At 34.0% G+C, this 20,975-nt stretch overlaps 2 long non-coding RNA genes across 6 annotated transcripts in view; one reads left to right on the top strand and one right to left on the bottom strand.

Moving 5' to 3' along the window:
- Positions 1–10,426, top strand: part of LOC136832876 (uncharacterized) — a 198,836-nt gene extending 188,410 nt beyond the window's left edge. For 2 of the 4 annotated variants that reach the window (XR_010851341.1, XR_010851340.1), the window contains 3 exons: positions 6,697–6,884; positions 7,832–7,973; positions 9,750–10,426. This is a non-coding gene — a long non-coding RNA (uncharacterized lncRNA). Of the gene's footprint in view, positions 1–4,075; positions 4,128–4,163; positions 4,381–6,696; positions 6,885–7,831; positions 7,974–9,749 lie in introns of those variants that run through there. The other 2 variants (XR_010851342.1, XR_010851343.1) reach the window with 2 other exon arrangements.
- Positions 10,427–10,678: 252 nt separating this feature from the next.
- LOC136832648 (uncharacterized) lies at positions 10,679–15,945 on the bottom strand. 2 transcript variants are annotated; one of them, XR_010851274.1, is made up of 5 exons: positions 15,683–15,945; positions 13,694–13,851; positions 13,091–13,230; positions 11,703–11,821; positions 10,679–10,891 (listed from the first exon to the last, which is right to left on the bottom strand). It is a non-coding gene; the product is annotated as an uncharacterized lncRNA (long non-coding RNA). The 2 variants fall into 2 exon arrangements; XR_010851275.1 differs by lacking the exons at positions 10,679–10,891; positions 11,703–11,821 and having other exon boundaries at positions 12,080–13,230; positions 15,683–15,944.
- Between the last annotated feature and the right edge of the window lie 5,030 nt (positions 15,946–20,975).

The following is a 20,975-nucleotide window of genomic DNA, read 5'->3' as shown; positions in this document are numbered from 1 at the left end:
TATATATATATATAAAACAACATATTTATGACGTTTATTTAAACACAGATAAAACTACGTACTGTACAATCATTTAATAAATCATTAACTATGTTGGAAAGAAAACTCATTCTTCTTATCATAGTAATTTAAAACTCAGAATGTGGACATGATAAAAAACAATGAAATTCCCTGTCTTGATAAACAAAAGGAACAGCAAGTATTCTCACTGTCAGTATTATTATTATTATTATTATTATTATTATTATTATTATTATTATTATTATTTTCCCAAGAAAAGAACCAGGTAAATATTATTATTATTATTATTATTATTATTATTATTATTATTATTATTATTATTATTATTATTATTATTATATGAACAAGGCAAATGTATTCTATTACCAGCTTCTTTAATTATTATTATTATTATTATTATTATTATTATTATTATTATTATTATTATTATTATTATTATTATTATTATTATTATTGCCACGAAATGAACAAGGCAAACGCATCCTATTACCTACCTCAATAATGATAAAAAAGAAACCGCATGCATTATAGAGCTTTTCATTAAACCTGCCATGAAGGTAATATTCCTTTAAACTCAGCCATATTCTGTTTTAATAAAGGAAGGAATTTCATTTTCATATGGGATGGCTACGCAGTTATAACCGGATTTATGAAGCCAGCCATAAGCCTGATTAAATTACAAGGGAACCTAAAGAATGTTGAGTATTTTCATTCGAGAAAGGTAAATCTTTCAGATTTTTCGCTTTGAAGAATTGTTATGGAGGGCCAAGATGGTTCTCGTGACCCGGAGAAACGTTTGCTGTTTTGATGAAGATTCGAATCGGGAAACGTTTGCTGTTTTGATTAAGAGTAACGTGGGAAATTTTGATGTTCTCATCAAGATTATCTGGGAGACGTTTGCTTTTTTGATGAAGATTCGAATTAGGAAATGCTTGCTGTTTTAAGATAAACGTTTGCTGTTTTTATCAAGATTAACTGGGAAACGTTTGCTGTTTTTATCAAGATTAACTGGGAAACGTTTGTTGCTTTTATCAAGATTCGAATTGGGAAACGTTTGCTGTTTCGATTAAGATTAATATGGGAAACGTTTTCTGTTTTAACTAAGATTAACTTGGAAACGTTTGCTGTTTTTATCAAGATTAACTGGGAAACGTTTGCTGTTTTTATCAAGATTCGAATTGAGAAACGTTTGCTGTTTTGATTAAGATTAACTGGGACACGTGTGGTGTTTTGATTAAGATGAAGTGAGAAACGTTTGCTGTTGTTATCAAGATTAACTGGGAAACGTCTGCTGTTTTGATGAAGATTCGAATTGGGAAACGTTTGCTGTTTTGATGAAGATTCAAATTGGGAAACGTTTGCTGTTTTGATTAAGATTCAAATTGAAGAGAATTCTGTATGTACCATATATAAAATGCTTGAGTTTTCAAGAATCACAGAATTTGGTCAGTAACTTGTTAAATGCTATCATATCAACAAAAAGTTACTTTAAAAAACTAAAACTCTTCCTTTAAGATAACATATCATTTCATAATATGAGCAGTGAAATGTAGTAAAACTTATGTTTACTAAAAATTTAAATTACCACTGTTACCTGAATGACTTGCATTCTGATTAGGGTACGCCTCTATTCATGCACGCACACACACACACACACACACACACACAAACAAACTCGCTTGACGTTTGTTTGAGAAATAAATCAGAGCAACTTGGAATTCCAGCTGTCTGACTAACCCAGGCAAATTGTTCAAAGGCAATGTTTTGTCACAGCAAAGATTGTTGACGCAGTCTTTGTTGCATTAAAGGCTCGAGAGAAATCCGAAATATTTCTTATTTGATCTCTGGAGACTAAATTTTCCCTGCCTGATTATCCTTGTTAGTCAACTGACAAGGACAAACATTCGTTGTGCTTTCAATCAATCATTCTTCTGCGTTAGCCTTCTTGGTGAATGTAAAGTTTTCATTTTTCGTCGTATGGCGTTTGGGTATGTTTAACTGACAGTCATCAAGGGATTTGTCTGATAGCGTTTGGGTGTTTTATTGGTAATTATCAAAGGATGCCATGCATGTTATGAGTCATTTCAGTCTGTTGTTAGTTGCTATATCCTAGTTGGCAGTTCTACAAGCATGTGCACATCATCTATAGACATTACTGAATGGGTTGGATCCCTACTGGTTCAAATGACAGCAAAACTGCCAATATCTGATCACAATTACTGCCTCGTAGCTCTGGGCAGTAACTCGACCAAGGAGACTGCTAACTTTTAACTAAATCAAGCTACTTGATGCATTTGAAGCATGCCACACTTCTTCTGCTTGTCCAGTTACTCAATGATAAGTCCTTTCCAAGCCAATATTCCCTCATGTTTAACTATTTATCACCTTTTCATTTAACTTGTCTCTTTCTCTGTGAAGGCTGATTCCCCTTCGGAGCCCTCTTGGTTTTTTATAGTCAGTTGACTCTGTCCATAAGAGGTCTCCAGCTGAAGATTTAAAGAAAGAGGGAAAAATATAGTTGTTCCAGAACGATTATTAAAAGATTAATCAACTTCCAGACGTGAATTTGCTCAAACAAAAATCTCAATCTGTCTCAGAGGTCGAAAACATGGGGAAAAAACTGCTAATTAGAAGCCGAAATGAATTTGCATCGAATGAGAACGAAAGGAGGTCAACAATCACATTCATCTAATTGGTTTTTAGGTGAATCGTTTTAATAAAAAAGACGAAAGCCACTGTTTTTTAAGGATTACAAGAAAACTCTATATTTTGGCTAGTTGGGGTTATAGAGCTAAGACTTTATAGAGCGAAGATTTTTTCCAGAGCTTGAAATGGTAGAGTGAAATTTCTTGTTACTAAGAGACATAGGAAATCTAAATACAATAGTATCAAAGTGACAGTAAGAAACTGTATTAACGTTTATGTTGATGACATCAGACAAATTTTAGACAAATATATTAACAACTAATCCTTAATTTTATATATATATATATATATATATATATATATATATATATATATATATATATATATATATATATATATATATATATATATATATATATATATATCTATAAACTCTTAAACTCTCATTCCCACAGACGCTTCAATGATAATTCTATTCTCATAAGGAATAATGCCAAGCAAACACGAAGGGGCAGTTCCGAATGCTTTCTCTTGTCTACTGGACGAAATTCCTTTTCCCCCCTGTTCTTGAAAGCAATCTAACTTCCGCGAGGAACAAGCACATTTTTCTCGCCTTTGATCTGAGAGAGAGAGAGAGAGAGAGAGAGAGAGAGAGAGAGAGAGAGAGAGAGAGAGAGAGAGAGAGAGAGAGAGAGAGACTCCTGGACTTCGTTTTAAGACCCAAAGTAGTAATGACTTTGTGCCCGAAGGTACCCAAGTTTGGATTCGCAATTACTGACTGGGTATGATCATAGCAATTTCCTTTTACAGGTAAAAAATGTATTTATTGGTAATGTTCAGGGAATATCGTGTTCCCATTAACCTGCGAGTGTTGCAGAGGGCTGTATTAAATCAGGGTTTTTATTCTGTAATGAAGCAAATTGTTGTTGGATTTCATTTACTTATATATTATTTTCTTTTACTGTGTCTTAATAATGATGCAGCGTTTTATATATTATTTTCTTTTACTGTGTCTTCTTAATGATGCAGCGTTTTTATGTTACATGACAGTTACGGAAGACAAGAGGATGATTATGATTATAAGTCAGTTCTAAATCAGAATCCTCCGCGTTTTCTTTGAATAAATCTTGAAATTTGTTTCATAGTGTATCTGTTAGTCTGTTATCAATTATTCATTTAGGTATCATTAGTCGCTTGTTTTAATATTGCATCATTGTATGGCCAGAAATATTCCTAAAGGCGAACTATAATTACTAATTCAGATTTAATGTTGTTGTGGTCATAACTAAATGAGAATGTAGATGGCGTTACCAGTCTTCCAAGGACTCTAGAACAAGACTTCGATATACCTTAGTCAGTGGCGTAGTTCTTTTCTTTGCTTTTGGTAAAGGAAAGTAACCCATTTGATTGTTAGCCCTCAGTAGTATAGATGGAAGAACGACAATATGAAGTTACTGAAGGTAAGGTTTTACAAATTACCAGATGTTTATCATCAATAACATATTGGTTGTGTCTTTCAAGAAAATTTACGGACACTAATATTCGTCTAGTGTCGCGTTAGTGTGGATATGGCAACTGGTACGGAGTAAGCCGAGTAAAATCTCAGTGTATGCGATAATTATTGTGAATGTGACGAATGAACCTGTAGGTCTCACCGCAGTTAACCAGGCGGAGTGGGACCTTATTAAATTAAGGGAGAAGACAGTCAGAAAAGTAAGAAATGGAAACATAGTGTTCAGAAAGTTTCAAGTGTCTGTCTGTAGGCTAAGCGGATCCATTTTCAATGGGCACTAAACTAATTTCTTGTGGCTGCTGCTTTAAAATCCCTTGGATATAATTCTTAGTGTTTTCAGTGTTATATGTACACGATAAGTGCAAGGCATTCGTGAGAAATACTTAAGTGTATGCTTCAGGTGTTACATTGTGTGCAAGCAAAGCGAATTAGCATATAGACATATCTTGATTGGATATTTTTTCCAGCAATTGTGGGTAGCAGCATACTTAAATAACTTATACAAGCAATGCAGGGTCTTGAAAAAGGATTGCATTCGTTTTGAAGGTAACTCAAGCGTGCTTTCAGATAGGCGTTTGCATCAATGCACGCAACAGCTGAAAAAAGTGAGATGTTGCCTCTGCAAGCTACCGTCTGTTCATGAAAAGTTTATGCAATCAGTGTAAGATATTAAAGTGGTCACGTTGTGTATTGCACGAGCTAGTGTGTTAATATTAAATAGCCTTCACAAATAATTTATGCAAAGTAGCGTGTGTAAAATTGCTTGGGCAAAGCAAGCAGGCTAGCTTATTTATGAAACAGGCTACGCCATCAACCTAAGCTGGAATGTTGCATAGAGATATAAAGCAACTCGAGGTAAGACATTTTTGTTAAATTTGCAAGAAAATTTAGCCATATTTACCGTAGGCTATGATTGTTGATTGTTAACATTCAAACGTACATTAAAATAATATGCTATTCTTGAGGTTTTGGCGCCCAAAATAGTTTAAGCAAAGTAGCCTTTGTTAGATAATGCACTACCAAGTCTGGGCTTTCATGCAAATGAAGTTAGCATAGCTGAAAAACTAGCATGCAAGTTATGCAAGTATACTTTAACGTTGTTTGTACTAGAAAACTAAGTGTTTATTATCCCAGTGCATTGTGGATAAGGAAGGTTTGCCTATTTTCACCGTCTTGTTATTTTCATCCAGAAATGTGAGTAGGTGGACAATGCTGGAACCTGATTGGTTCTTTTGCTTATAAGTTTCACCAATTAAATGGGATTTTGGAACTCGGGCGTTGCTTTAAAAATCAGCTTCAGTTCTTTGTCGTGGCTCCCTTGGTGCAGACGTGATACTCTTGTTCTTTGGATAATTTCGGCTGTAATGCAAAATTTTCCCAGGGAATCTTTTTAGCGCGTCTTTTGAACATTTCCGACTGTCATTTCGGCACGGGGAAAATACGAACTTCATGATACTTTGAAAGTTCTGATTAAGAGTAGGCTTTTTGAACGTTTTCAAAGAGTGCCATTAGTACCCATGAGTGCCCATTAGTACCCAATGAATGCTCATTAGTACACCATGAGTGCCCATTAGTACCCAGTGAGTGCCCATTAGTACCCAGTGAGTGCCCATTAGTACCCAGTGAGTGCTCATTAGTAGACAGTGCCATTAGTACACTGAGTGTTTATTAGTACACTATTTGTCGTCAGAACACAGGAGTGCCCATTAGTACACAGGAGTGCCCATTAGTACACAGGAGTGCCATTAGTACCCTATTAGTGCCTTCAGTACATTGTGAGTGTTCATTAGTACACTGTGTCGTCAGTGCACTGAGTGCCATTAGTACATTATGAGTGCCATTAGTACATTATGAGTGCCATTAGTACATTATGAGTGCCATTAGTACACTGAGTATTAGTAAACCATGAGTGCCATTAGTTCAGTGACTGTGCCAAATACACTGACCATTAATATTAGTGCCTTAAGTACACTGAGTGTTAATACACTGAGTGCCATTAGTACACTGTGTCGTCAATACAATCTGAGTGCCATTAGTACACTATGAGTGCCATTAGTAGACTGGGTCATTAGTACACTGTGTCGTCAGTACACTGAGTGCCATTAGTACACTGAGTGCCATTAGTACACTGTGTCATCAGTACACTATGAGTGCCATTAGTACACTGAGTCATTAGTAAACCATGAGTGCCATTAGTACACTATGAGTGCCATTAATACACTATGAGTGCCATTAATACACTATGAGTGCCATTAATACACTGAGTGCCATTAATACACTATGAGTGCCATTAATACACTATGAGTGCCATTAGCACACTGTGAGTGCCATTAGTACACTGTGAGTGCCATTAGTGCACTGTGAGTGCCATTAGTACACTGTGAGTGCCATTAGTACAACTATGAGTGTCATTAGTACAACTATGAGTGCCATTAGTAGTACACTACTGTATCATCAAAATTTATTCTTGAGTGAGTTGTATGTAAAGGCATTAATATATTTTTTTTAACATTCAGATTGGAGACACACAGCGAGAGGGGAGCACTGTACTGAATTTCAAGAACCCTGGAACTTGACATCTGCAAAGGTGGACTTCATAGAGATAAGGAAATGAGGCGGAGAAACAAGGATCCTGGGAAAATGAAGGAATAAGACGAGATTTGCATAATTATATTTTCCCTGCTGTGGTTCCTTTTGTAAAGAGGTGAGTGAATATTTTTTGGGACGTCAGAAATGAGGCGAATTTCTTGAGGTGTGATTGAATTATTGGTGCTTTTAAACTTTTAATTTTTAGTTTTCTGAAAAGAAAGCTATTGTGCCAGCTTTGTCTGTCCGTCAGCACATTTTTCCGTCCGCACATTTTTCCGTCCGCATTTGTTTCAGTCAGCACTTTTTTCTGTCCCCCCTCAGATCTTGAAAACTACTGAGGCTAGAGGGCTGCAAATTGGTATGTGGATCAGTCACTCTCCAATCATCAAACAAAGTTACAGCCCTCTAGCCGTAGTAATTCTTATTTTATTTAAGGTTAAAGTTAGCCATGATCGTGCTTCCGGCAGCGATATAGGATAGGCCACCACCGGGCCGTGGTTAAAGTTTCATGGGCCGCGGCTCATACAGCATTATACCGAGACCACCAAAAGTCAGATCTATTTTCGTTGGCCTTGATTATATGCTGTAATGGCTGTGCAGAAAATTCGATTGCGCCGAAGAAACTTCGGCGCATTTTTTCCTTATTTCTTGTTCTCAGAAGTACTTGGCTATGAAAAACCAATATCTAAAACTTTTCAAAGATAATTTTAAGTATTAAGGTTTTTAAACATTTTTTTTCTTGTTTTCATAGGCATTTGACTATGGAAAACCAATTTTAATTATTAGTGCGTTTGAAATATTTTCTCACTGGCTACAAAATATTTTTTTTGAATTGTAAATTAATTACTGGTGACTGATTTGAAAAATTTTTTTGAATATTGCAGTTTTAATAACTAAAATTTTTTATATTTTTGAGGTAATTTAATGGAATTTTATTTAAAAATGATTAGTTCTACTAATTTAGATTCTAATGCTATAAAGTTTTGTTTTCCATAGGTTGAAAACTTTGTGATTTCACGAGGTCATGTAACCATGTATTAATTGGTACTCTTTGTTTTGCAGACTGATCTACAGATAACGGGCAGTGTTTCGTAATTCAGGGTATAAGAAAGGAAACATTTTGAGGGAGCCTGAGTAGAAATGCTATTTCAGAAACAGAGAGCATTGCAGAAAACCCTACCTGGGTAGCAGCAGCTGATTTCAGGTAATGTTATGACTTAAAGTTTTGGATATGATTCTGTAGCTTAAGTTCAAGTTGCAAATGCATTTTTCTAAATAAATTAGGATTTACAAAGCCATGAGCATGTAATCCTTTTAAAGGGAAATAACTCAAACAATTTTAAGGCAGATATTGTTTTTATAATCCACTTTCTTATTCCGGGTAGTTGTAGAAAATAACTACTATGTTATATAAGTCTTAATTTTAGGCAAATGATCCTATTTACATGGGTTTTGAGTAATTACCTGAACGGCAATTAAATTACTTGAAAAAGTAATCTTGCAATTACCCATGCCTAAATATTAAAGCAAAAATGGTTTGATAAGTTATGATTTAGTATATGGGTAATATGCATGCTTGTTAAATGTCATACAAGTTTGTTTGAACTAGTTATGATTTAGTGTATGTATGTATGTATATATATATATATATATATATATATATATATATATATATATATATATATATATATATATATATATATATATATATATATATATATATATATATATATATATATATATATATATATATATATATATATATATATATATATATATATGGTGGTTAAATGTCTTACAAGTTTGTTTGAACTATGTAGGCAATATATATGCAAAGTAAAAAACTAATGTCTTTAAATATATATTTCAAACAAATTAAAACCAATGTCTTACTTACAGTATACAGTATGTATATGTATATAATATAATATATATAAACCATATATATATTACAGTATATAGTATGTATGTATGTATATATATATATATATATATATATATATATATATATATATTTATATATTGTATACTGTAACATTGGTTTTACTTTGTTTGAAATACGGGCTATATATTCAAGACATTAGCTTTAATTTGTACTTCTTGCTATATATTTAAGACACATAGGTTTTGCTTTATTTGAAGTACAGGATAGATATATAAGACATTATTAGTTTTATATTATTTGAACTTACAGGCTATATATGATTAGTTTTATATTATATGAACTACAGGCTATATATATATGATGAAGACATTATAGTTTTACTTTGTTTTACTTTGTTAAACTACAGGCTATATATATTTAAGACATTAGTTTGACGTGTAGGCTTTATATTTAAGACGTTAGTTTTACGCTGTTTTTGAACTACAGGCTATATATATATATATGAAAGACACTGGTCATACATAATGTTTCAGCTATGAAAAGACAAATGTTAACGAGGTTTTAAAGATGTACATGCTGATTTACGAGGTTTTAAAGATATGCTGTTTTTTATATGTTCAATATCTTTCATGACTTCGATTAAGAGTGGACTTTGCATATTTTACAGCACACAAGTTTCGACATTGAAGTGTATATAAGATATGGTATTTTTTACTTTATTACTCAATACGCTAATGGAGTAATACACTGATTTAAATCTATTAGAACACTAGTTTTTTGCAGGAAATAAAGTGTGGAGGGATATATTATAAAACTACGATGTACTATAATTATAAAAAGTGCGAAATGAGTATAGAATTTGCTCATTTTTTTTCTAGGTGAAAAGCTAAAGCTATTTTTTCCCATAGGAGGTTATAACGAATTTTAAATGCTGACCAGATTAAATTGTTGCGTGAAGGAATTTGTAATAACGTTTTTCAAAGTTAAGCAGATGTGCTTGAATTTTTTTTATGGTAGAATTTTATTTAATGCTTTTGTTTTTTTTGTTACGCTGATGAATTTGAGTAGAATTTTAATTCGGATTTTATTTTCCAGATGACTCTGAAGGATAGAGAACCCATTTGTGCATGTGGAACAACGAGTTTTTCTTCCCAGGGTAATTACGAGGTTGCTACACCACCCTGCCTAAAACCAAAGGCTTGCTCCGAGGAGAATGAAGGTTTGCTGCTTTTCAAGAGTTCCAGTCATCGATTACTGTAATTCTTAAAGTGTGTAACCAGAAGGTGTGTGGTCTGCTGCTATGGGCATTATTCTCCACACTCGGGGCAGTTTAGAAAGTCCTTGTGGGCATCTGTTGTCTCATTCGTCATTGAAGCGTATATCGGTGGCCAGCTTTACTTCAAGTGTCATTTTCATTCGTAATGGAAGTCTTTTCGTCTCTGCTGTGTCATTTCGTCATGGAAGGTTCCAGATGCTATGCTGTATAAATATCAAGACTATTTCAAGTATTTTTTTCGACAGAGGCGCCCCTGTCCCCTGTATAAGCGAGCATTATGAAGAGTGCCCACCACCTCCGTTGAGGTTTTTCTCGAAAGACTGCTGAAGCCTGAAGTTTTTTACTTTTGCGCGCACACTAATTGGAACCACCACCATACGAGGGGGTGTGATGATGTCACACTAATATATATTATTATTTACTACTACTATACGCGTTTTTTTTTAGTCATGAACTGTTTTAAAAAACATTACTTCTGTTTCTTAAAAATTGGAGGAAAAAATACAGGAAAAATTTTTAATAAAAATTGCTTCTGTTTAAAAAATACAGGAAAAAATAAATATTTCATTTAATTTTTTATTCTCTTGTATTTTCCCAAATAAATTTTTATTTGATTTTTTTCTTAATTGATTTTTATTCTATTGTATTTTCCCTAAGTTCTGAGTTTCGAGAAAAATTATTTTAACAGAATATATAATATTTCAACAATATTAGCGGATTTAAAAAGATGAAATTTTTTCTTCGTGTATTTTTCTCCTTCAACCACACACTACGGAGCTTCTTTATTCTCTCCTTCCGCTCCTCTAATGCCCATTAAGAAACGGGTGCCACATAAACGAACTCCATTTTCGTGTGTGTATATTCTTCTGGCTGATGACACTTTCAATTCATGCTTACTACACAGCTTAAAACTATTTTTCTTTCCGCTCTTTGCGTGTCACATATGCTTCACGACGACTTTCTGAAAGATTCGAAAGAATTCTCATTAAGATTGTCGTCATTAAGAAAAAAATAGAAAATAGTACTTGAACGTCATCTTTGTTCTGTCAAGAAGAGAAACAAATACTTTTTGCCACTTTGTGGAATCTAAAGGTTTTTCTAAAGCGATAAAAAGATCTAATGGAACACATTACGTTAATTGAAACAAATTTAATGGAAACATTTCGTCAGCTGAAAAAATTTAAAACTACTTACGAAAACAACTCTAGTCTCTCAATTGTTTTTGAGTCAGGTTACTTTTTAGTCAAAGGCTTTGTTAAACTAATAAAATCGTAATTTTGAGTCGTTACTTTTTAGTCAAAGGCTTTGTTAAACTAATATAAAATTGTAATTTAAACAGATAAGCGTTTATAAAAAACGCGTAATTTACAGAAATATTAAAATAAGCCATTATAAAATATTTAAAAAAGCCATTATAAAATAATCAGTTAATTAGAAAATCTTCGGATATCTAAAAAAATTGTTTTTAATTAGAAAATCTTCGGATATATTTGTCAGTTTATATATTAAATGTCAGTTTGGTTCATATTTAAATGTCAGTTTAGTTCATATTTAAATGTCAGATTAAAATATGTCAGTTTATATTTTCAGTTTATAAAGGATTTTATAGATTTTGACAGACTTGCCGCAACTAGGGATAGTTATTTGACCATCTGTATTTTAAAACTTTCAAAATTTTATAGCAGTAACTACTTTGAAAACAATACTGTACCAGGCAAGTCAGTTTTTAGGCTCATGGATTAAAAATAAAATGTAAGGTTTGGACAACTTACAATCTTGCTGTAATTTTCCCTCTTATCATAAGCTCTTGTATCAGCTTCAGTAAGCAGCAGCTTATATTCAGTAAAATTCCCCCTGGAGTCACAGGTAATTTCCAAAAATACTTGACTGACTGAAATGTGACGGATTTGTATAAGTAACTAGCATTTATATGCTGGGAATATTTTCCTAGCCTGGTAATTGGTATCAAAGCAACATTAAGTCAATGATTTCGCGGCTGAAACAAATCTTTTAAAACCAAGTGTACTGGTAATGCATTAACTTTCAAAGCTTGGTGGATATATAAATCATTTAAACAAGTATGAGATAAGCAGCCTTGTGAATAGAATGATTGCAGTAACAGGCCACACGAATGGAAAAAAAATACATGTTAGAGATAAACCACCTTTTATTTAAAGAGCAGAACGCTCAAGACCATTGAAACTTTAACACAAAGTGATCAGACCAACCTTAAAGCTGAAATGAATCGGAGCACCTTGTATATGGAACTAGTTCTTAAACATGAAAACATTCTAACTTGAGCAAAAGTCATCATTTTCCAGCAACACTGAAGTAAAAACATCAAAGTCTACTCCAACTCCACTTAAACTGGATGTTCGCAAAAATGGCTTAGAAACACAAGTGACTAGTGACTCAGTAATGTGGTCAAAGTATGAGTTAGTTGGTACTGAATATATTCAAATTTGAACTTTGTTGCAAACTTCACTTAAACTAGATGTCTACAAAAGAGATCTCAGAAACAGTAAGAAACTCAAATGCTCAGCAGGAAAGTCACAGTTTGAGAAACAAGCTGTTACTTAATATTAGGCTGAAACATTTGTGATTGCAATGTGATGAATTGTAAATGTTGAATTCTAAAAAATAACTAATCCTTCACATAACTACACAATCGCTAATTTTTAATGTTGAATTTATAAAATTTTTCAGTTCCGTTTAGCAAACAAGTCTTGGTATTTTAGGATATAAAAATTACATTTCCTCTAATTTTACGCATGTTCAACAACTCACATTTTAATTGGACTGAACTAAATATAGAATTTAGGCCAAAGGCCAAGCACAAGGACCTATGAGGTCATCCAGCGCTGAAACTTAAATTGACAGTAAAAGGTTTGAAAGTGTGTGACAAGGAAAACCTCGCAGTTGCACTATGAATCAATTGTTAGGAGAGGGTGGAAAGTAAGATGAAAGAAAGAATATGAAAGGAGGTACAGTTGAAGGAACGAGGGGGGTTGCAGCTATGGGCCGAAGGCATGCTGCAAAGAACCTTAAGTAATTCCTACAATGCACCGCATGAGGTGCACTGGCGGCACTCTCACCTACGAGGAACAACTCACATTTGGCAAGGTGATACAAGAGAATTTCACCTTTTATAATGACCTACGATTAAGGTTTGACAATTCCAAAGTCTTGTAACAATTAGCATTTGACAACTTTCCTTTCCAGAACGTTGACCTCACACCTTCTGAAACTCGCATTTTAGCAGCTTACGTGGATTAGCTTCGCTGAAGTTCTGTTACACACCTGCAAAAATATATATACTTTACAAACATTTTAGGATTTGGTTTGTACAATTATTTTTATAAACCACTTAAATACTTCTAAAAACTTATATCAGGAAAGTGAATCTGGTATAAAAAATACAGTTCTATGTAAATATATCGACTGGAGTTAAATTGTTTATTTTCTACATTACGGCAGGAAAAAATTCTAAACCTTTTATCAGCATTTTTATAACACATTTTATAACCTCTGCTGGCAAATACAATCATAAAATATTAACAGTGAAATAACCTATTTCCCTCGAGGCGCCATTAACGTATACAGTACAAGGTTAAAAACCTTTTCCAAATAATGCTGGTGTCACGCCCCAAGTTACGTTCGTAATTAAATGTAGGTCTATTTTGCTTTGCTTCACCAGTAGCTAAAAGCACTCAATTCAAATTGCACATGTAGAAGGAACATTAGTGCTGTATTGTAAACTTACAGATTCAGATCCGGTTCAGCTGTAACTGGTTTGTTATTTCTCGAACTCAACTTGTCAAATTTCTTGTAGGGATTAATTTTCTTGCAGCTAAACCCAGTCCAAGTACTAGGCGGTGGGGTCCAATATTTTAAGTTCCCCATCCTCGTGTGAAGACTAATCTGGAATATAGATAGATTTAGTTTAAAAGGAACCAAAGGTTAAAATAAAATAACTTTTGTTAAGTCTTCAGCTTCGTTCTAATTCACAGTTTGCAACTGAGCCATAAAAGTTTTTGAAATACAGCAAATTACTGAAAATGCCGTCGTCACAAGTTCTCTCAACCAGTACGAGTTTATTCCAAGACTAGTTCCATTTTATTTCGACTAATTTCATTTACGGATAAACCGTTCTTTCACTATGCCACAGTTATATATATAGGAGTTTTTACTCGTTACTTAGAGAAAAACCGTTCATTGACTTTGCCACAACTTACATATATATTGGAGTTTTTACTCTTAGAGAAAAACCGCTCTTTCAATTTGCCACAATTATATATATTGGAGTTTTTACTCTTCACTTAGAGAAAATCTTCCTTTCACTTTGCCCCAGTTATATTAATTGGAGTTTTTACTCAACCGCTGTTTCAGTTTGCCACAATTATATATATTGGAATTTTAACTCTTTACTTAGAGAAAAACCGTTCTTTCACTTTGCCATAATTATATATATTGGAGTTTTTACTCTTCACTTGAGAAAACCTTCCTTTCACTGCCACAATTATATAAATTGGGTTTTACTCTTTACTTAGAGGAAAACTGTTATTTCAATTTGCCATATATATTATATATATATATATATATATATTTTATATATATATATATATATATATATATATTATATATATATATAATATATATATATATATATATATATATAATATATATATATATTGGAGTTTTCACAATTACCAAAATACTGAAATTTGAGCAAATTTACTGTTAGGACACATTTACCGTCATATTTTATAAAGTTCATTCCCAGGGGGGTGGTACAAAACACTTGACTCATACGAGTGGCTTTGGTATTAAAAATTTACCAAAGTAACATTGTACATCTGAATGTGGAACCTCTATTTTAAATAGCAAATCATCAAACTGTAGAAATTTAACAATAAAACTTTAAATATGAAATATTTTTTCGTTAACTTTCAATATAAATGAACAAATTACCTTACCTTATAATTACTGATCAAAGTCATTGTTCCTTCTATTGGATATGACCCTATGCAACAAATACAAACAGCTATCTACAATTTAGTCAAAGCAGTAATATCAGTACGGAACTCATTTAATTGAAATATTTATCTTTACGTTTCCTTTTATGGGAAATTAAGATTTCTCCACAGTGTTCTGGGTTCCAAAGGTTTAATTTTAAGCTCTCCCAATCATTCACCAGCCACAGCAACTTCAGGCAAGTATTTTTCTATGTACGAAACTATTGCTTACGTTACGATAATGTGTTAAAACCACCCAGATTTTCATGAACCATCCATTCGAAAATTTTCATGTAACCCAAGAATATTTGTATTACCTATACAATGAAAATCTTTAACAGAAAAAAAAAGTTAGTACAAAGTCTGATCTTGGTTTTGCCATTAGCAAAGAATCTTTTAAGTACTGTCCCCATTGGACTTTTTTTATTTAAGCCCAGTTCAAAAAGCATTCAGGTCACTGGGAGCTTTCCTGCTCTCGCTGCCTTCCAGCCATTAAGTGCATTACTCGTATGAAAATATTTCAACGGATTCAAGTATACTCGAGTAATGGAGACCCCTTTTAATTATTCCAAGACATCCACATTTTTTTCTGTTATTCTAAAAGATAAAAAAGCCAGTACCCAAAATTTTCGGCATTGGCATACCTCGAACCTCTTCAAAATGTGTTTCACTTTTATGATTAATCAATAACCACCAAAATCTAAAAATTGCTCTGTCGAACTCAAAATTTCACTTACCTTCGTTCGTAAAATAATTGTTTCAATTCAGTATTGCCAGTTTTGTATTATTTTCAACACTGCACTTTATCACTAACTCGAATAATCTCAGAGACCTTTGAGTAGAAGCTAAGTCTCAATCTTAAAATCTTTCTTTAAAACACGAATTGTCTAAATGTCCATGCACCAACATCTAGAGTATATGAAGTTATGCACCGAAAGTATGAACAGAGAAAACAGTGCTTTTAAACCTTACGAATCCAACCCTTCAAATAACTTGCCTGCCACGCTGCAATTCTCGAGGAAACCTCTTCTGTCTCTGACAGGCTAGGTCAGAAAAACCAACGGGGACTCTCAAGCAATAAAGTCACTCTCCCAGTAGGTGTCATCTCTCAGCAAAAGCGATGGTGACATCTGTTGGCAGAACGACCACCTAAGAAAGTTGAGTTTGCGAAAAAGCTGGTTCATGTAGTATCAGTTTTCAAAAATACAGGATGAAGATGCTTTCATTATCATCAGATCTCTATTAAATTTCCCCATTTTTAGGTAAATCTCATAAATAAGTTTTTAAATGGGGATTAGGCTCATTGTATAATCAGAATATCTAGTTTTTAAATAAGAAACAGATCTTTTTATCCCTTGATGTACAAACATTACAATATGCGATCGAATGGTATATGAGGTTTTTACTCTGATTATCATTCAGGATAAATATTTATTTTATGCCATTAGAATTCATATTGAACAAGCCCACAGGGGTCACTGACTTGAAATTTAAGCTTCCAAGGAATATGGGGTTCGTTTGGAAGACGTTACGTCTAAAATATTCAAATGGAAGACGACTGCAGGGCCAACTGACTTAATCCAAGCTTCCAAAGAACATGGGGTTCATTTGAAAGAAGCTACGTCTAAACTGCAGGGGCCATTGACTTGAAATTCAAACTTTCAAGGAATATAGGGTTTGTTTGGAAGAAGTCACGTCTAAAACATTCAAATGGAATAAGACTACAAAACAACTGACTTAAAATCCAAGCTTCCAGAGAACATGGGGTTCATCTGAAAGAAGCCACGTCTAAATCTGCAAGCGAAGCTTAAGAAACTTCGTCAATAACGAGTAAAAAAAAATTTTTTTTTGCCTGATGAGAGCGAGAAAACGGAGCATAGAAAACGGGCTCCGGAGCCTCAGGATTATATTCCTGCGAAGTAAAACGTTGCTGATCCAATTTCCTCGAGCGAAAGACAAATGGGGAACCTGAGGAGAATCATATTTCATGGCGAAACTGTTTCCAAATGCATGACGCAACGCCCGCGCGGCGTAGAGGGACGCTTTAGCACACATTACCTCCTCCTCGAGAGAGAGAGAGAGAGAGAGAGAGAGAGAGAGAGAGATACGAGCTCGTTCTTTCTTAACTTTTAAAGGTTTGGTAGTTCCTCACCTCCCTCTCTTTTCGTGTTGTCAGTTCTTAGCAATTACAATGTTTATGCAACAGCGATATTCTTATAATAATAATAATAATAATAATAATAATAATAATAATAATAATAATAATAATAATAATAACAACGTTTTTCCTGAATTCAAATTAATTTCATGAAACTCGAGTCAAAAACAGTTTTGAAAATGTCACTTGTTCTGTGTTCACTACCCACAATAATTCTCAAGTAACAGTGAAATTTAATAATAATAATAATGATAATAATAATAATAATAATAATAATAATAATAATAATAATAATAATAATGTTTCCAAGAGTAGTTATAAACATTATTATGTAACGGACCAAAGAATGATTTCGACAAAGCCCCGGCCTATCTAACCCAGAATTTGGACATCTCATTTGAAGCCTTTTGGCCTTTTAATTAAATTCCTTGAGGCCTTTCCGGTAGTCCCTGTGTCTGGTATCCCTGGTTTTAAACATTGATTCATTTCTCTCTCTCTCTCTCTCTCTCTCTCTCTCTCTCTCTCTCTCTCTCTCTCTCTCTCTCTCTGGTAAACCTAGCGTTGCATTTTTAGGTTTCCACGAATTTTTTCTTTTGGAAGAACAACGAATTTGAAAACATGTTGTTTCATTGAGGAAAATGAAGGAAACTGAGGCACTAAGCCTTGTCCTGTTTTCCCTGATATTGTGGAATGAAGACAAAATTATATGGTTAAATTCAGATTTAATAAGTTGTTTATACTCTACGTATATACTATATAAAATATATCTTTATACTTACATATATGAGCATATAGCATTATGTCAACTCAAAGAAAATTACAAAAATTTTAATTGTTAGTAATGCAGAGAGAGAGAGAGAGAGAGAGAGAGAGAGAGAGAGAGAGAGAGAGAGAGAGAGAGAGAGAGAGAGAGAGAGAGAGTAGATAAAATAGATCAATCCAAACTGGAAGCATACCTCAGTCCAAACAGAGAGAGAGAGAGAGAGAGAGAGAGAGAGAGAGAGAAAAGATAAAATAGATCAATCCAAACTGGAAGCATACCTCAGTCCAAACAGAGAGAGAGAGAGAGAGAGAGAGAGAGAGAGAGAGAGAGAGAGAGAGAGAGAGAGAGATAAAATAGATCAATCCAAACTGGAAGCATACCTCAGTCCAAATAGAGAGAGAGAGAAGAGAGAGAGAGAGAGAGAGAGAGAGAGAGAGAGAGAGAGAGAGAGAGAGAGAGGATACAAGACACCTCAATGCAAACTTATTAGAAGGCAAAACTCGAGGGTCTTGGCCGGGTCTTAGCCCCTGTGTTCATCAAGACCTCGGGAGCAAAAGCAAATCCTTCCTGATCCTCTGGAATAACACGCCCTGGAATTTACGAGATTCCAAATTATCTCGAATTCCCGGCTGGAATTTCTCGCAGGTATAATTATATTCGGGAACGACTCCAAAGTACAGTTATTTACTTCAGACTCTGAAGATAGTTCCGTCTCTCTCTCTCTCTCTCTCTCTCTCTCTCTCTCTGTCTCTCTCTCTGTCTCTCTCTCTGTCTCTCTCTCTCTCTCTCTCTGTCTGGAGTGAAAAATTTTCTATCATCTCTCTCTCTCTCTCTCTCTCTCTCTCTCTCTCTCTCTCTCCTTTGAAATGCGCGGTCTAATCTATTCTTAATAAACATTATTTTCTCCATCATGTTTATTTACTAAGAAAACATAATTTATTAATTAATAATCTATTTTTTCTTTTTTTAATAACTAATCTTTTCCTTCTGTATTTTCTGTTATCTTCTGTGACTTCAAATCAGCACCATCTTATTCTTTGGAAACTTCAATTTTCAAGTCAGTGGCCTGTGCTTTCAAATCAGCACCATCTTATTCTTTGGAAACTTCAATTTTCAAGTCAGTGGCCCCTGTGGTGGGCTTGCTCCATATGAATAGGGTTTATCTTCTGAATAATAATAATAATAATAATAATAACAATAATAACAATAATAATAATAATAATAATAATAATAATAATAATAATAATAATAATAATATCATTATTATTCAGAAGATAAAGCCCTATTCGTACGGATCAAGCCTACAGGGGTCACTGACTTGAAATTCAATCTTCCAAAGAATTTGGTGTTCAAGATAACAGGAGATATAGAAGGAAGAGATCAGTTATTAGAGAAGGAAAAGAGGATAAATTGATAAAAATATTAATAAATAATTAAAATAAAAGGTGAGTTGTCAAGGTTAGTTATGCACTGTACCTTCGCTCGAACTCTTAGGCAAACAAAACAGATTATGAACAGATAAATTATTACGTCGCCAAAGAGAAGAAAATTCAGAGTCAAAAGCACTTTAAACCAGGACCCAGTATTCCGGAGAATCATCATTCACTGGACGGACACGGTCATTGTACTGCTGTTCCAGCATATTCCAGCCGTTCAAATATTATGACGTAAGGTTGCAAGTTAAAAAAGAAAGCCCTTGAAATATTTCATGCCACAAACGTCCGGCTGGAAGAAAGATTTGCTTTCTGTTGGAAGAAATGCGAATTTCACTGCCAGGTTTTTCTTGGCGTTTTATTTCGTTCGTGTTGGCTTTTGGGGCGTTCATTTACGTTGGGGGTTGGGTGGGGGGTGTAGGGGCTGTAGGGGTTGGGGGTTGGGGGGAGAAGGCATGTCTAAAAGGAAGGCGGTTTTATTTCAAGAGAGGATTTTTTTAAATTTTGTATTTCTTTGAATGTAACCTTATAACCTGAAAGAAAGGTGATAATTAATTATTTTCAGATCTGTTTAAGAAATCTAGATTTTAGAAAGAGAGAGAGAGAGAGAGAGAGAGAGAGAGAGAGAGAGAGAGAGAGAGAGAGAGAGAGAGAGAGAGAGAGAGGGGGGGGAAGTTCAGGATTAATTAGGATTAATTATTTTTAATCCTGTTTAAGAAAAAACAACAGATTTTTTATTAGGTTTAATTTTACATTTTTAGAGAGAGAGAGAGAGAGAGAGAGAGAGAGAGAGAGAGAGAGAGAGAGAGAGAGAGAGAGAGAGAGAGAGAGAGAGAGAGATACTCAAAACTGTTCCCTATCTGTCTACGTAAAAAAAAAAACCGATATTCAAGTCTTAAAACATTTAAACTCTAGACAGCCATTCCTTCGACTTCAGGGCTCCTCGTAAATCCTTACTAGGATGGAAGGACCAAGTGTCGTTTCCCCCAAAAAACTCCTTAAGACGGATAATCCTTCCATGACTCTCTCTCTTTCTCTCTCTCTCTGTGAGGGAACCAGGCTTCCCACTTTAATCTCTAAGTAACTTTTTTGTATGTTGTTTCTCCCCTGTTGTCAGAGTTACGCGTTGTTGTGGCATGGTTTAGATTTGCAGTTGTTTTTGTTGTAGGTAATGGTGTATGGATGAAATTGCCAGTCTTAGGTTTTATATATATATATATATATATATATATATATATATATATATATATATATATATATATATATATATATATATATATATATATATATATATAGAATGGATATATGTATGTATGTGAGTGTGTGTGTGTGTATGTTCCAGCATAACTCTGAAATGCATTAGGCAATTTCAACCATACTTGGTATACATATGACCTAGTATCTAGAAATCAGCATTGTGGGGCTAAGACTTCACTAGCACCAAAGGGCACCAATGGGGGTGGCGGTGGGAAATTCTTCCCTGAAACGGGGCTGGTTCCGCCCGTAGACTTAGTAATTAAATAAACTTTACGAATTTATCATACCTACAGTAATTTCGGCATACATATGGCTTACTATCTGGAAAAGAATACTGTGGGGGTAAGACATCACTGGCACCAAAGGTTGGGAAGGGTGAGAGAGAGAGAGAGAGAGAGAGAGAGAGAGAGAGAGAGAGA

The sequence above is a fragment of the Macrobrachium rosenbergii genome, chromosome 50 (genome assembly GCF_040412425.1).
Source record: "Macrobrachium rosenbergii isolate ZJJX-2024 chromosome 50, ASM4041242v1, whole genome shotgun sequence".
NCBI lineage: Eukaryota > Metazoa > Arthropoda > Malacostraca > Decapoda > Palaemonidae > Macrobrachium > Macrobrachium rosenbergii.
Note: the sequence above shows the minus strand (reverse complement) of the source record. Positions and strands in the feature narration are given on the sequence as shown.